General features: G+C 39.7%; 5 non-coding genes across 5 annotated transcripts; all 5 read right to left on the minus strand.

Moving 5' to 3' along the window:
* Positions 1-10,256: 10,256 nt before the first annotated feature.
* Positions 10,257-10,328, minus strand: trnah-gug. The gene has a single exon. It is a non-coding gene; the product is annotated as a tRNA-His (tRNA).
* Positions 10,329-11,673: 1,345 nt separating this feature from the next.
* trnar-acg lies at positions 11,674-11,746 on the minus strand. The gene has a single exon. It is a non-coding gene; the product is annotated as a tRNA-Arg (tRNA).
* Positions 11,747-13,271: 1,525 nt separating this feature from the next.
* Positions 13,272-13,344, minus strand: trnar-acg. Its single transcript has one exon. It is a non-coding gene; the product is annotated as a tRNA-Arg (tRNA).
* Positions 13,345-14,869: 1,525 nt separating this feature from the next.
* Positions 14,870-14,942, minus strand: trnar-acg. Its single transcript has one exon. It is a non-coding gene; the product is annotated as a tRNA-Arg (tRNA).
* A 1,526-nt stretch (positions 14,943-16,468) lies between these two features.
* trnar-acg lies at positions 16,469-16,541 on the minus strand. Its single transcript has one exon. It is a non-coding gene; the product is annotated as a tRNA-Arg (tRNA).
* Positions 16,542-17,815: the final 1,274 nt, after the last annotated feature.

The following is a 17,815-nucleotide window of genomic DNA, read 5'->3' on the forward strand; positions in this document are numbered from 1 at the left end:
AAACATAATGTAAGGACCATTCTTACATTACAAGGACCACTCTTACTGGTATAAGAGTCCTTGGGCAAAATTCCTAACACTGCATTCACTGACCCCTGTAACATGATTAAATTGTTGAACATATTTTACATATATATTTTACATTTTAGGCATTTGTCAGATGCTCTTAATCAGAACAACTTTCAATTTTTGATTTCCAGATGTTGTAAATATGAATTTTTCTAATTTAAACATTCTTCTTTATTAGATTTGCTGAAATTGCCATAAGACCACCATCTTGATGTTAACAACTATATTTAAAGTGAGAATTTGACAGCAAGTCTGTTGTAAATTAGCAAACGGCTATTTAAATTAGATTTTAAAAAAAGGCAATCGTGTCCTCATGTTGGGCTGCACAGCTTAATTGAGCAGCATGGCCTGAATCAAAACCCAGGGTACAGTGGCTCAGTAAATACAGTCTGGACTTTGTGTAGGAGAGTCACTGTGTCAGACACACTGTAGGCCCACATACACTCTTATTCTACATGACTTTGGACAACAAGATATACCCTTATTATCATGAATGAAATACAAACTAGCAGAAGAACAGAATAATGCCCAGGACTGACTGTTATATCCAAATCTACAAAGCCAAGAATCTCCCTTCCTCTGGATTCCTTTACATGAGATGGCTATAATGATGCCATCATTCCCCCTCCACTCCACCTCAAAATAACAATGTCTGGACACATATTCTTGAAACAGCACCTGCTTGTAGTGGTCAAACCTCTCGGGATGGTCTAGGAACCATTGTGCCTTCTTCTTTCTTTCCACTGCAGTGTTTTCCTCAGAGAGATAAAGATGTGCATTTGCAGTGTTGGGATCCAGTGAGAGTTTACAGAAATCTAATAATTAAAACAACCAAAACAATGTTTAATCCATCTTGGACACAATGATTCTGAACAATGGTTATTCAAAATTGTTCAAGTGACTCTTCAGTTAAACTAAATCATTCAAGGTGAAAACTACTTACACCGTAATAGGTCTTCTCTACTTGTAGGTTCTGATTCAGAAAAAAAACTTCACTGAAAAAAAACTGGACAAAATTTTATAACAGTTCATTATTAAAATGTGTGTAATTTTTTTGTCATTCAAAAATGCTGTTTGATACTCAGTGTGCAGTTCTGACAGCATGGATAGACTTTCATTAATCTGCTAGTGTGGTCTAAATACACTTTAAATGGAAAAGTATTTAATAGTGTTATGATTAAAAATATGTATATGTATACACAAATTTATAAATTGTTTTGGGTTGCAAAATGAGGTTGATTTGGAGTACAAATTTTTGGGACTCAACCATCTATTTCAGAAGTGATTATGTTAAATGACTTACGTGTGTTAGATATTTTTCTCCAGTGGAGTACTGAAGCTGTCTTCCAGTGAATCTTTTATCTCAGACAGTATTTGGTTGGTATCGTCAAAAGAAATCTGTGTGTTTTATAGTACCCCTTGACTTATCTCCAGATTCAAGAAAGGCCGAGAGAGACTGCAAAGGCTGTAGAGATAAAGGAAACAATGTGAATTGAAACCAAGAACAACAAGAATAGTTAAATGAGGGCTAGATAAGAAAGAAAGACCCATGACTGCACATCATTAGAAGTTTAAATCAGTATACCTGGAGGAAAGGGATGTGATCTTCTATGAGCGAAAGCTGCTCTACTTCAGTGTGTCCTCTCTTAAGATCAGTGATCTGCTCCAGTTGTACCAGGAGTCCTTCAGCTCGAGTTAGTTCAGCCTTCTCTTGAGCTCTGATGACCTGAGAGCACTTTTTCTCAATGGCGAGGATCATTTCCTTACAGATCCTCTCAGTGACCTCCACTCCTGTTTGTGCAGAATACTGACAGGAAGATAAATTTTCTCTAAACTCTAAACTCCTTATGTTGATAAGATGCTATTAAGTATCCTTTAGATGTGGCTGGATATAGTTCATGTTCTTACCTTGAAAGACTCCACTGCCTTCAGCTATTTCCTCATTCCTCTGTAGTTTCTTCTGGGATTTCATCTGCACTTCTCTCAAGAGTTTTTGTTGAGTAATACAACATCGTATCGCAATACAAGGTGAGACATGTCAGACACAACTTCACTGCTCTCTTCTTTTTACCTATGCAGGAGTCACATTCCACATCTTGAACAGAGGATGGCAGGTCTATAGATGATGAAAAATCTTTTTCTTTCAGTTTGTCCACCACTTCACCCATCACGCTGTTCCTCCGCAGCATGGGTCGTTGCCTGAAAGTCTCCCCGCACTGGGGGCAGCTGTAGACTTGCCTTTGATAATTCTAATCCCAAAAGCCATTAATGCACACTATACAGAAATTGTGTCCACAAGGTATAGTCACTGGATCCTTTAGTAGCTCCAGACAGATTGGACAAATGTGAACTACAGGATGGAGACAGCAGGTTACAAAATAGAAAAGGACACTGAAGGCCAAAATTTGCAGGTACTGGAAATAACCTTGTTTAAAAAAGGGAAGGGACTACTGAAAAAGAAAGTATGTTGGGCAGAGTACCTCAAATTCCAAAATTAATTCCATATTAATTCCATTGCCAAAAACAATAACATTTTATTTTTCTATTTGCTTTTAAAAAAGACTTGACCTTAAAAAGCTGTCCAGAGAAAAGGAAATAAGAGAAAAATCAAATCAGTGACAAGGGCAGGTCATTGATCTGAATATACTGTACTCTCAGTTGAATATTGTCTTTTCACACCCCCTCCTCATTGGCATAATGGTACATCAGGGACAGGGAGAGACACATCAGCGCTCTGAACACAGCGGATTCTGCACAGTGTGGCAAATGATCGCACATCACTGCAAAACTACAATTCTGAGGAGGGCTCACTCATAGTTGGACTTGGGGGCAGGAGGGTTTCTGGTGGCCCAATTTGTTCTGATCTGCCAGCCTCTCATCTATTGGCTATTCATCTGTTGAATAGCATTCTCTGTGTCCTATCAGAGATGGAAGAGGAGGCAAATGCTCTCAAGTCAATTAAATCAAATCATATAGTAAAATAAAATTCATATTTTTGCTTTTGTATGTTGTCCATTTCCTTTATTTGTACTTCATTCATTGTCTACGGTATTTTTCTGTAAAGGAATTTGTAAATCTGTATAAAAGTTTGTTACACACTAATAGCAGTGTCAAGCTCAACATGTAGGATGCCACAGCATGGCAGTGTTTACCTTACACTAACCCAACATAATTTTAACTCTGATCTCAGCTCAAAAATGACAGATTTTTACACCAGTCCTGAAGCCCTACTGCTATGCAGGTTCAACATCTTCTCAGTTTGTAGCACAGTCAGTCAAACCCAGGAGCTGATGTGCTGACTCAGGAGAGCTGGGAATAGAGAAATCCTCATTCTGAGCAGGGTAGTTGGCACCAGCACCAGCATTCAAAAACCCTCTCACGCACTCTACACAGTGAGTGAAAATGAGGAAAACGTTAACATCTGCTGTGCTGTGCCCTTCCAGGAACTGTCCATGTCTCTACATGACATCTCACCCATTTGTTAATGAAGGAGATGAAGCCATACCTTTTGGACTTCCCAGTGGCCAGGTCCGTCAGCACCTTTGTCGAAGAGGCCTAGTCAAAGTTTCGCCAAATGTGCATACTCTGGTAGGTTGAGGAGATAAAGATCTGCTGTTTGAGACTTGCCTAAGTCCTTTAGGGGCAGTGGTAGATCAGTTGTTAAGGTACTTGACTAGTAACCAGAAATTTGCCAGTTCAAGCACCAAGTTGCCACTGATGGGCACCAGAGTATTTGCTCAAAGTGCACTTAGACATGGTTGTAAGTCACTTTCGATAAAAGCATCAGCTAAAAGCCTTAAAATGTAAAACATTCTTGAAGACATCTGCCTCATGTCTTACTAAAGACTAACTAAAAAATAAAAACACAAGAACATCACACGACTCAAAACACCCATGTGTAGCTCATTGAGTGTTGAATATGCTAAGATGACTACATGGTTCATTTCATTAATGTAGACAGCTTTTTAGAATCACTGTCACAATTTTTGGAAATCACAGTGCACTCAGCTTAAATCTCACCTGCATCTAAGCACTGTCCATCTTCCAACGACGAGTTGGCTGCCAGAGCTGGAAAGGTCAAATAAGAAGAGAGAAGGCAGAACTGCTTCATTACTGCCACATTTTCACTGAAGCCAACTGCCTTGGCAGAGCGATGCGCAAGCATATTATGTAAAATCAGCCACTGACAAAAGATCTGCTTTTCGACAACAGTCTAACTGCTCAATAGACAGACAAATAGAAAAAACAAATAACAAATGACAAATAAATCATGGCAGTCATAGCACACAATAGCTAGTACAAACATGCCCCTTCCACAAAGAAAAATACCAGCCAGAAGCACACACTGGCACAAGTGAGAGAGAGCACACGAAAAAACAAAAAGGAACAGTCAAACAGAAGCAGGGGAGAAACAGAGGACAAGACTCCAGTTCTGTTATAACCTCATCTAGGGTCCAGGGTTTAAGAGGAAGTGTGAGGAAAAACAGCTAGACAAGTGTGTAGTGGAAATGAAATCAGACCGCAACAGATCAAAGATGTTCAATGATAGCCAGTGTATAGTACAAGAGACAGTGTGACACTGGACTAGAACATCAGGAATGACCCAGGCCAAAATAACAAACAAGATCACACTAGAAACAAGTCACTAAATAAACCTACACACACAAAAGAAAATACATACACAACTACACTTATTCACTAATTGGAAAACACTGATAAAACCCACACATCAAACAAAATGGATGTCACTCCCTACTTATCAATGAACAGACAATAAAAGGAACAAAGTGGAATATGTACAAATATACAGCTGCTAACTAACTAAATACAAGAGCAAAGTCAAAACTATAAACAAGGTCTTATATTAGGTCAAATATCATGAACCCTCAAACTAACATCTCCAAACAAATCTCACTGCTCTCGTCTCTCTAGCTGCTTTCTCTCCTATCTTTCTTTTCCTTTTATTCCTCCTTGGGGTGGGCAGAGTCTTAGTGGAATATGGACTTGGATCTGGAATGAAACACAACCAGACTCCGTACTCACACACCAAACGGACACAGGACATAACGTTAGAAAGATTCTGTAAAGGTTATGACAGCAAAAAAAAAAAAAAAGAAGTAAATTCCCCATTAGGACCTGCAAAGATTCTGTAAATTTTCTCCAATCCAAGTCTGGTCTTTATCTAACTTCAGAGGTCACCAGTGGGGCAGGTCAGACTATCTGGATCTTTCCCATGTAATGGACCCTAGGATTAGTCAGGGTTACAGAATATAGAAAAAATATTTAAATTCACTATTAGGACATAGAAAGATTCTATAGAATTTCTGTAATCCAACTCTCGTCAGTCTCTGAGCTCCAGAGGACTCCAGTGGGACAGAGTACAGTTCTTATGTTTATATACCATCACCAAAAACTAAACTCTGAAATTCACCACCTTTTCACATTAGACCCAACATGCCAGTTTGTGGATTATAAACACCTTGACTTGTCTTGGTTGCAAAGACAATTGCAAAGAGACAGGGTGTTTTCATGAAAACATTCACAAATGTGATGTAACTAGACACATGCCTTTTACTCAGTCCCATCACAACTTGTAACTGTAACCAGTTGTAACTATTACTGGAAGATAATTCCACATGTAACACTAGCTTTAAGGCATCCACTACTTGCAGTGTGGTACAACAAACAATAGAGCAGCACTGAACAGTTCAATTGTAGACCACCATCAAAGAATCAGTCACCATCTTTTCATATTATATGCAAACTGCTATAGTATACATTTTAAAACATAAAAATGAGTGGATGGAGGGCATGGGATATCCCAATCTATACATGTATGTGTCTATGTCTATACATTTTTATTTACTTAGCAAGCTCTTCAATCAAATTTCCAGTTCATCAAAACCCTTTACTTCATTGTTACCTAACCTCAACCACCTTTTTTTTTAACAGCAATAGTGAAAACAATCAGAATGTAATGAGTCCATGATGAGTGATTTCTCCATCCACATTGCTTCATGTCAGACTGAAGAGACTGTGCTTGGACCTGGAATTGCCTCTTGTAACTATAATTTTATTTTTTCTGACAAAAAGACTTGAAAGTGGCCCAAAAGCCAGCCCGCCCTGAAAAAGCTGGCTCAAAAGGCTGCCATGACTTGGAGTTATTGTGGTCACAATGTAGAGTACTAACCATGATGAAAGCGCTGCTCTCTTCAGATGATGGCTTCAAGCACTGTTTTTTTCTCCACCAAAATGGCAAATCTGAAGCAAAAGAAAACCAAAGGTCCCTTTCTGAGAAAATTACAGCCATACTTTGTGCTGTACACCTTTTGGTTATAGACAGCTTTTGATGAAACATGAATGTTTGCAGAAAATGTTTGCTACTGCTACAGTGTTTGGTTAAGCCTTATCTGTTTTCAAACCATCGAACTTTCACAATTTATGCTAGGCGAATGCCAAAGTTTCTTTTAGCAGGGGAGTAGTGTTTGGATGAAAATGTATATGCTACAAACAAATGGTTTTTACCTGCTATTTTCAATTATGAATCCATAAGTTAATTTTCCCATACCGGGAGACAACAAATGCCGCCTGGGTGAAAACCAGATATCCTGGCCGCTAGACCACATGGGAAACTTGCGATACCAGATAGCCTCAATGCCAGGAAATTAACACCAATGCACCATTCGAATCCAAAGCAAGACACCTGAGTCAGGCAGCGACTAGCTTTAAATTTAAAAGTGACTGGACAGTGCTTTCACTCAAGTCAACTCATTAAAAACTGTGTGATAAAAAGGTTTCCTATTGACAAGATCCTAAACAATCCAGCCAATTTGTTAAATGCAAGGGAGTAAATGCGATGTTAAAGTCATTTAAACATGGGCAGAACATGTTTGCTACTACTACAGTGCTTGGTTTAAGCCTTATCTGTAATCAAACCATGCACCTTTCTTGCCAGGGGAATGCCAAAGTTTCTATTAGCAGGGCTGTCATGTTTGGATGACGCTTTATGCGCTACAAACAAATGGCTTTTAACTGCTATTTTCCATTATGAATCCATAATTTAATTTGACCATACCGGGAGTCAAACCCAGGTGAAAACCAGAAATCCTGACTGCTAGACCATACAGGAAACTTGTTTTTCAGTCAAAAACAATTGAGAGTGGCCAAGAAGGCGGTCCACACGGAAGGGACCGGCTCAAAAGGTTGCCCCAGCAAGACACCGGAGTCAGGCTGCGAGTAGCTTTAAATTTCAAAGTGAAAGGGTGGTGCTTTCACTCAAGTCGAATTGTTAGCAATCGTGTGATGAATAAGCTAAATCTCAACATGACAGAAGATCAACAAGCCAGCTAGGAGTCAAACCTAGAATCTTCTGATTTGTAGTCAGACACGTTATCCATTGCTCCACTGGCCCGGAAAACTAATGCCCATGTAAGATATTTTCTGTATCAAATTACTTTTCTGTTTTTCGGTCAAAAACAATTGAGAGTGGCCAAGAAGGCGGTGCACACGGAAGGGACCGGCTCAAAAGGTTGCCGTGACCCAGAGTCGAACCGGGGTTGCTGCAGCCACAATGCAGAGTACTAACCTCTATATGATCACGGCAATTTTCGCTTAGCACACGGGTTCCCAGTGCAATGTTTCCTCCCACAAAATGGCAAATTTGTAATGCTAGGAACCCAAGAGTGCCATTCTCTGAAAGTTGCAACAATCATTTTTGCCTGCCACCTTTTTGAATCTACTTTAAATCTTCTAGTGGCCTAAATCTAAATCAAATGGTATGCTTGTATAATAATCCAATAACCTATTGTATTCTTGAGTGCTGAGGCTTGAAATCCAAGATGGCTGTGAATTCCAAGAATGCAACGCATGTCTCTCATATATCTTTTCAAATGTACTACTCTAAAAGGCTTAATCAGGCTTTAAAATAAATGTATTAAACAGAGTATAGTGAACATCAAGAGACAAACTTCAACTAGTTTTCCATGATATTTCAGGTTTTATGCTTCAGAAACCTCTTGTGCACATATGGGGCTATCAATCAACAAAGGCAATGGATGAAACATCCATGCTTGCAGAAAAAACAAAACTATCCATGTAGTATCAATGCAAAAGATTCTGGGGTATCCCTGTAACTCAGCCTTTCTAGGCTGAGTAACAGCTTCCTTCTCTTTTCAAATAGGTTTCCTATTGACAAGATCCTAAACAATCCAGCCAATTTGTTAAATGCAAGGGAGTAAATGCGATGTTAAAGTCATTTAAACATGGGCAGAACATGTTTGCTACTGCTACAGTGCTTGGTTTAAGCCTTATCTGTAATCAAACCATGCACCTTTCTTGCCAGGGGAATGCCAAAGTTTCTATTAGCAGGGCTGTTATGTTTGGATGGCGCTTTATGCGCTACAAACAAATGGCTTTTAACTGCTATTTTCCATTATGAATCCATAATTTAATTTGACCATACCGGGAGTCAAACCCAGGTGAAAACCAGAAATCCTGACTGCTAGACCACACAGGAAACTTGTTTTACAGTCAAAAACAATTGAGAGTGGCCAAGAAGGCGGTCCACACGGAAGGGAACGGCTCAAAAGGTTGCCATAGCAAGACACTCGAGTCAGGCTGCGAGTAGCTTTAAATTTCAAAGTGATAGGGTGGTGCTTTCACTCAAGTCGAATTTTAGCAATCGTGTGATGAATAAGCTAAATCTTAACATGACAGGAGATCAACGAGCCAGCTAGGAGTCGAACCTAGAATCTTCTGACTCGTAGTCAGACACGTTATCCATTGCACCACTGGGCTCGAAAACTAATGCCCATGTAAGATATTTTCTGTATCAAATTACTTTTCTGTTTTTCGGTCAAAAACAATTGAGAGTGGACAAGAAGGCGGTCCACACGGAAGGGACCGGCTCAAAAGGCTGCCGTGACCCGGAGTCGCTGCAGCCACAATGCAGAGTACTAACCTCTATACGATCACGGCAATATTCGCTTAGCACACAGGTTCCCAGTGCAATGTTTCCTCCCACAAAATGGCAAATTTGTAATGCTAGGAACCCAAGAGTGCCATTCTCTGAAAGTCACAACAATAATTTTTGCCTGCCACCTTTTTGAATCTACTTTAAATCTTCTAGTGGCCTAAATCTAAATCAAATGGTATGCTTGTATAATAATCCAATAACCTATTGTATTCTTGAGTGCTGAGGCTTGAAATCCAAGATGGCTGTGAATTCCAGGAATGCAACCCATGTCTCTCAAATTTTCTCCTCATAAAGGCTTAATTGGTTTAGAAATTCTTTTGTGTGTGTAAAACGGTGCTTTCACTCAAGTCGATGCTTTAGACATTTTTGGACAAAGAAGCTAATTGCGCCAATAAGATAATGTTTTCTTGAAATCCAAGATAACCTAGTGTATTCTTGAGTACTGAGGCTTGAAATCCAAGACGGCTGTGAATTCCAAGAATGCAACCCATGTCTCTCATATATCTTTTCAAATGTACTACTCTAAAAGGCTTAATCAGGCTTTAAAATAAATGTATTAAACAGAGTATAGTGAACATCAAGAGACAAACTTCAACTAGTTTTCCATGATATTTCAGGTTTTATGCTTCAGAAACCTCTTGTGCACATATGGGGCTATCAATCAACAAAGGCAATGGATGAAACATCCATGCTTGCAGAAAAAACAAAACTATCCATGTAGCATCAATGCAAAAGATTCTGGGGTATCCCTGTAACTCAGCCTTTCTAGGCTGAGTAACAGCTTCCTTCTCTTTTCAAATAGGTTTCCTATTGACAAGATCCTAAACAATCCAGCCAATTTGTTAAATGCAAGGGAGTAAATGCGATGTTAAAGTCATTTAAACATGGGCAGAACATGTTTGCTACTACTACAGTGCTTGGTTTAAGCCTTATCTGTAATCAAACCAAGCACCTTTCTTGCCAGGGGAATGCCAAAGTTTCTATTAGCAGGGCTGTCATGTTTGGATGACGCTTTATGCGCTACAAACAAATGGCTTTTAACGGCTATTTTCCATTATGAATCCATAATTTAATTTGACCATACCAGGAGTCAAACCCAGGTGAAAACCAGAAATCCTGACTGCTAGACCATACAGGAAACTTGTTTTTCAGTCAAAAACAATTGAGAGTGGCCAAGAAGGCGGTCCACACGGAAGGGACCGGCTCAAAAGGTTGCCATGACCCGGAGTCGAACCGGGGTTGCTGCAGCCACAATGCAGAGTACTAACCTCTATACGATCACGGCAATATTCGCTTAGCACACAGGTTCCCAGTGCAATGTTTCCTCCCACAAAATGGCAAATTTGTAATGCTAGGAACCCAAGAGTGCCATTCTCTGAAATTCGCAACAATAATTTTTGCCTGCCACCTTTTTGAATCTACTTTAAATCTTCTAGTGGCCTAAATCTAAATCAAATGGTATGCTTGTATAATAATCCAATAACCTATTGTATTCTTGAGTGCTGAGGCTTGAAATCCAAGATGGCTGTGAATTCCAGGAATGCAACCCATGTCTCTCAAATTTTCTCCTCATAAAGGCTTAATTGGTTTAGAAATTCTTTAGTCTGTGTAAAACGGTGCTTTCACTCAAGTCGACGCTTTAGACATTTTTGGACAAAGAAGCTAATTGCGCCAATAAGATAATCTTTACTTGAAATCCAAGATAACCTAGTGTATTCTTGAGTACTGAGGCTTGAAATCCAAGACGGCTGTGAATTCCAAGAATGCAACCCATGTCTCTCATATATCTTTTCAAATGTACTACTCTAAAAGGCTTAATCAGGCTTTAAAATAAATGTATTGAACAGAGTATAGTGAACATCAAGAGACAAACTTCAACTAGTTTTCCATGATATTTCAGGTTTTATGCTTCAGAAACCTCTTGTGCACATATGGGGCTATCAATCAACAAAGGCAATGGATGAAACATCCATGCTTGCAGAAAAAACAAAACTATCCATGTAGCATCAATGCAAAAGATTCTGGGGTATCCCTGTAACTCAGCCTTTCTAGGCTGAGTAACAGCTTCCTTCTCTTTTCAAATAGGTTTCCTATTGACAAGATCCTAAACAATCCAGCCAATTTGTTAAATGCAAGGGAGTAAATGCGATGTTAAAGTCATTTAAACATGGGCAGAACATGTTTGCTACTGCTACAGTGCTTGGTTTAAGCCTTATCTGTAATCAAACCATGCACCTTTCTTGCCAGGAGAATGCCAAAGTTTCTATTAGCAGGGCTGTCATGTTTGGATGACGCTTCATGCGCTACAAACAAATGGCTTTTAACTGCTATTTTCCATTATGAATCCATAATTTAATTTGACCATACCAGGAGTCAAACCCAGGTGAAAACCAGAAATCCTGACTGCTAGACCATACAGGAAACTTGTTTTTCAGTCAAAAACAATTGAGAGTGGCCAAGAAGGCGGTCCACACGGAAGGGACCGGCTCAAAAGTTTGCCCCAGCAAGACACCGGAGTGAGGCTGCGAGTAGCTTTAAATTTTAAAGTGATAGGGTGGTGCTTTCACTCAAGTCGAATTGTTAGCAATCGTGTGATGAATAAGCTAAATCTCAACATGACAGGAGATCAACGAGCCAGCTAGGAGTCGAACCTAGAATCTTCTGATTCGTAGTCAGACACGTTATCCATTGCGCCACTGGCCCAGAAAACTAATGCCCATGTAAGATATTTTCTGTATCAAATTACTTTTCTGTTTTTCGGTCAAAAACAATTGAGAGTGGCCAAGAAGGCGGTCCACACGGAAGGGACCGGCTCAAAAGGTTGCCGTGACCCGGAGTTGCTGCAGCCACAATGCAGAGTACTAACCTCTATACGATCACGGCAATATTCGCTTAGCACACAGGTTCCCAGTGCAATGTTTCCTCCCACAAAATGGCAAATTTGTAATGCTAGGAACCCAAGAGTGCCATTCTCTGAAAGTCGCAACAATAATTTTTGCCTGCCACCTTTTTGAATCTACTTTAAATCTTCTAGTGGCCTAAATCTAAATCAAATGGTATGCTTGTATAATAATCCAATAACCTATTGTATTCTTGAGTGCTGAGGCTTGAAATCCAAGATGGCTGTGAATTCCAGGAATGCAACCCATGTCTCTCAAATTTTCTCCTCATAAAGGCTTAATTGGTTTAGAAATTCTTTTGTCTGTGTAAAACGGTGCTTTCACTCAAGTCGACGCTTTAGACATTTTTGGACAAAGAAGCTAATTGCGCCAATAAGATAATGTTTTCTTGAAATCCAAGATAACCTAGTGTATTCTTGAGTACTGAGGCTTGAAATCCAAGACGGCTGTGAATTCCAAGAATGCAACCCATGTCTCTCATATATCTTTTCAAATGTACTACTCTAAAAGGCTTAATCAGGCTTTAAAATAAATGTATTAAACAGAGTATAGTGAACATCAAGAGACAAACTTCAACTAGTTTTCCATGATATTTCAGGTTTTATGCTTCAGAAACCTCTTGTGCACATATGGGGCTATCAATCAACAAAGGCAATGGATGAAACATCCATGCTTGCAGAAAAAACAAAACTATCCATGTAGCATCAATGCAAAAGATTCTGGGGTATCCCTGTAACTCAGCCTTTCTAGGCTGAGTAACAGCTTCCTTCTCTTTTCAAATAGGTTTCCTATTGACAAGATCCTAAACAATCCAGCCAATTTGTTGAATGCAAGGGAGTAAATGCGATGTTAAAGTCATTTAAACATGGGCAGCACATGTTTGCTACTGCTACAGTGCTTGGTTTAAGCCTTATCTGTAATCAAACCATGCACCTTTCTTGCCAGGAGAATGCCAAAGTTTCTATTAGGAGGGCTGTCATGTTTGGATGACGCTTTATGCGCTACAAACAAATGGCTTTTAACTGCTATTTTCTATTATGAATCCATAATTTAATTTGACCATACCGGGAGTCAAACCCAGGTGAAAACCAGAAATCCTGACTGCTAGACCATACAGGAAACTTGTTTTTCAGTCAAAAACAATTGAGAGTGGCCAAGAAGGCGGTCCACACGGAAGGGACCGGCTCAAAAGGTTGCCCCAGCAAGACACCGGAGTGAGGCTGCGAGTAGCTTTAAATTTCAAAGTGATAGGGTGGTGCTTTCACTCAAGTCGAATTGTTAGCAATCGTGTGATGAATAAGCTAAATCTCAACATGACAGGAGATCAACGAGCCAGCTAGGAGTCGAACCTAGAATCTTCTGATTCGTAGTCAGACACGTTATCCATTGCGCCACTGGCCCGGAAAACTAATGCCCATGTAAGATATTTTCTGTATCAAATTACTTTTCTGTTTTTCGGTCAAAAACAATTGAGAGTGGACAAGAAGGCGGTCCACACGGAAGGGACCGGCTCAAAAGGTTGCCGTGACCCGGAGTTGCTGCAGCCACAATGCAGAGTACTAACCTCTATACGATCACGGCAATATTCGCTTAGCACACAGGTTCCCAGTGCAATGTTTCCTCCCACAAAATGGCACATTTGTAATGCTAGGAACCCCAGAGTGCCATTCTCTGAAATTCGCAACAATAATTTTTGCCTGCCACCTTTTTGAATCTACTTTAAATCTTCTAGTGGCCTAAATCTAAATCAAATGGTATGCTTGTATAATAATCCAATAACCTATTGTATTCTTGAGTGCTGAGGCTTGAAATCCAAGATGGCTGTGAATTCCAGGAATGCAACCCATGTCTCTCAAATTTTCTCCTCATAAAGGCTTAATTGGTTTAGAAATTCTTTAGTCTGTGTAAAACGGTGCTTTCACTCAAGTCGACGCTTTAGACATTTTTGGACAAAGAAGCTAATTGCGCCAATAAGATAATGTTTTCTTGAAATCCAAGATAACCTAGTGTATTCTTGAGTACTGAGGCTTGAAATCCAAGACGGCTGTGAATTCCAAGAATGCAACCCATGTCTCTCATATATCTTTTCAAATGTACTACTCTAAAAGGCTTAATCAGGCTTTAAAATAAATGTATTAAACAGAGTATAGTGAACATCAAGAGACAAACTTCAACTAGTTTTCCATGATATTTCAGGTTTTATGCTTCAGAAACCTCTTGTGCACATATGGGGCTATCAATCAACAAAGGCAATGGATGAAACATCCATGCTTGCAGAAAAAACAAAACTATCCATGTAGCATCAATGCAAAAGATTCTGGGGTATCCCTGTAACTCAGCCTTTCTAGGCTGAGTAACAGCTTCCTTCTCTTTTCAAATAGGTTTCCTATTGACAAGATCCTAAACAATCCAGCCAATTTGTTGAATGCAAGGGAGTAAATGCGATGTTAAAGTCATTTAAACATGGGCAGAACATGTTTGCTACTGCTACAGTGCTTGGTTTAAGCCTTATCTGTAATCAAACCATGCACCTTTCTTGCCAGGAGAATGCCAAAGTTTCTATTAGCAGGGCTGTCATGTTTGGATGACGCTTCATGCGCTACAAACAAATGGCTTTTAACTGCTATTTTCCATTATGAATCCATAATTTAATTTGACCATACCGGGAGTCAAACCCAGGTGAAAACCAGAAATCCTGACTGCTAGACCATACAGGAAACTTGTTTTTCAGTCAAAAACAATTGAGAGTGGCCAAGAAGGCGGTCCACACGGAAGGGACCGGCTCAAAAGGTTGCCCCAGCAAGACACCGGAGTGAGGCTGCGAGTAGCTTTAAATTTTAAAGTGATAGGGTGGTGCTTTCACTCAAGTCGAATTGTTAGCAATCGTGTGATGAATAAGCTAAATCTCAACATGACAGGAGATCAACGAGCCAGCTAGGAGTCGAACCTAGAATCTTCTGATTCGTAGTCAGACACGTTATCCATTGCGCCACTGGCCCGGAAAACTAATGCCCATGTAAGATATTTTCTGTATCAAATTACTTTTCTGTTTTTCGGTCAAAAACAATTGAGAGTGGACAAGAAGGCGGTCCACACGGAAGGGACCGGCTCAAATGGTTGCCGTGACCCGGAGTTGCTGCAGCCACAATGCAGAGTACTAACCTCTATACGATCACGGCAATATTCGCTTAGCACACAGGTTCCCAGTGCAATGTTTCCTCCCACAAAATGGCAAATTTGTAATGCTAGGAACCCAAGAGTGCCATTCTCTGAAAGTCGCAACAATAATTTTTGCCTGCCACCTTTTTGAATCTACTTTAAATCTTCTAGTGGCCTAAATCTAAATCAAATGGTATGCTTGTATAATAATCCAATAACCTATTGTATTCTTGAGTGCTGAGGCTTGAAATCCAAGATGGCTGTGAATTCCAGGAATGCAACCCATGTCTCTCAAATTTTCTCCTCATAAAGGCTTAATTGGTTTAGAAATTCTTTTGTGTGTGTAAAACGGTGCTTTCACTCAAGTCGACGCTTTAGACATTTTTGGACAAAGAAGCTAATTGCGCCAATAAGATAATGTTTTCTTGAAATCCAAGATAACCTAGTGTATTCTTGAGTACTGAGGCTTGAAATCCAAGACGGCTGTGAATTCCAAGAATGCAACCCATGTCTCTCATATATCTTTTCAAATGTACTACTCTAAAAGGCTTAATCAGGCTTTAAAATAAATGTATTGAACAGAGTATAGTGAACATCAAGAGACAAACTTCAACTAGTTTTCCATGATATTTCAGGTTTTATGCTTCAGAAACCTCTTGTGCACATATGGGGCTATCAATCAACAAAGGCAATGGATGAAACATCCATGCTTGCAGAAAAAACAAAACTATCCATGTAGCATCAATGCAAAAGATTCTGGGGTATCCCTGTAACTCAGCCTTTCTAGGCTGAGTAACAGCTTCCTTCTCTTTTCAAATAGGTTTCCTATTGACAAGATCCTAAACAATCCAGCCAATTTGTTAAATGCAAGGGACAAAATGCGATGTTAAAGTCATTTAAACATGGGCAGAACATGTTTGCTACTGCTACAGTGCTTGGTTTAAGCCTTATCTGTAATCAAACCATGCACCTTTCTTGCCAGGAGAATGCCAAAGTTTCTATTAGCAGGGCTGTCATGTTTGGATGACGCTTTATGCGCTACAAACAAATGGCTTTTAACTGCTATTTTCCATTATGAATCCATAATTTAATTTGACCATACCGGGAGTCAAACCCAGGTGAAAACCAGAAATCCTGACTGCTAGACCATACAGGAAACTTGTTTTTCAGTCAAAAACAATTGAGAGTGGCCAAGAAGGCGGTCCACACGGAAGGGACCGGCTCAAAAGGTTGCCCCAGCAAGACACCGGAGTGAGGCTGCGAGTAGCTTTAAATTTCAAAGTGATAGGGTAGGTGCTTTCACTCAAGTCGAATTGTTAGCAATCGTGTGATGAATAAGCTAAATCTCAACATGACAGGAGATCAACGAGCCAGCTAGGAGTCGAACCTAGAATCTTCTGATTCGTAGTCAGACACGTTATCCATTGCGCCACTGGCCCGGAAAACTAATGCCCATGTAAGATATTTTCTGTATCAAATTACTTTTCTGTTTTTCGGTCAAAAACAATTGAGAGTGGACAAGAAGGCGGTCCACACGGAAGGGACCGGCTCAAAAGGTTGCCGTGACCCGGAGTTGCTGCAGCCACAATGCAGAGTACTAACCTCTATACGATCACGGCAATATTCGCTTAGCACACAGGTTCCCAGTGCAATGTTTCCTCCCACAAAATGGCAAATTTGTAATGCTAGGAACCCCAGAGTGCCATTCTCTGAAATTCGCAACAATAATTTTGCCTGCCACCTTTTTGAATCTACTTTAAATCTTCTAGTGGCCTAAATCTAAATCAAATGGTATGCTTGTATAATAATCCAATAACCTATTGTATTCTTGAGTGCTGAGGCTTGAAATCCAAGATGGCTGTGAATTCCAGGAATGCAACCCATGTCTCTCAAATTTTCTCCTCATAAAGGCTTAATTGGTTTAGAAATTCTTTTGTCTGTGTAAAACGGTGCTTTCACTCAAGTCGACGCTTTAGACATTTTTGGACAAAGAAGCTAATTGCGCCAATAAGATAATGTTTTCTTGAAATCCAAGATAACCTAGTGTATTCTTGAGTACTGAGGCTTGAAATCCAAGACGGCTGTGAATTCCAAGAATGCAACCCATGTCTCTCATATATCTTTTCAAATGTACTACTCTAAAAGGCTTAATCAGGCTTTAAAATAAATGTATTAAACAGAGTATAGTGAACATCAAGAGACAAACTTCAACTAGTTTTCCATGATATTTCAGGTTTTATGCTTCAGAAACCTCTTGTGCACATATGGGGCTATCAATCAACAAAGGCAATGGATGAAACATCCATGCTTGCAGAAAAAACAAAACTATCCATGTAGCATCAATGCAAAAGATTCTGGGGTATCCCTGTAACTCAGCCTTTCTAGGCTGAGTAACAGCTTCCTTCTCTTTTCAAATAGGTTTCCTATTGACAAGATCCTAAACAATCCAGCCAATTTGTTGAATGCAAGGGAGTAAATGCGATGTTAAAGTCATTTAAACATGGGCAGAACATGTTTGCTACTGCTACAGTGCTTGGTTTAAGCCTTATCTGTAATCAAACCATGCACCTTTCTTGCCAGGAGAATGCCAAAGTTTCTATTAGCAGGGCTGTCATGTTTGGATGACGCTTTATGCGCTACAAACAAATGGCTTTTAACTGCTATTTTCCATTATGAATCCATAATTTAATTTGACCATACCGGGAGTCAAACC

This window comes from Electrophorus electricus, chromosome 3, assembly GCF_013358815.1.
Source record: "Electrophorus electricus isolate fEleEle1 chromosome 3, fEleEle1.pri, whole genome shotgun sequence".
Classification (NCBI taxonomy): Eukaryota; Metazoa; Chordata; class Actinopteri; order Gymnotiformes; family Gymnotidae; genus Electrophorus; species Electrophorus electricus.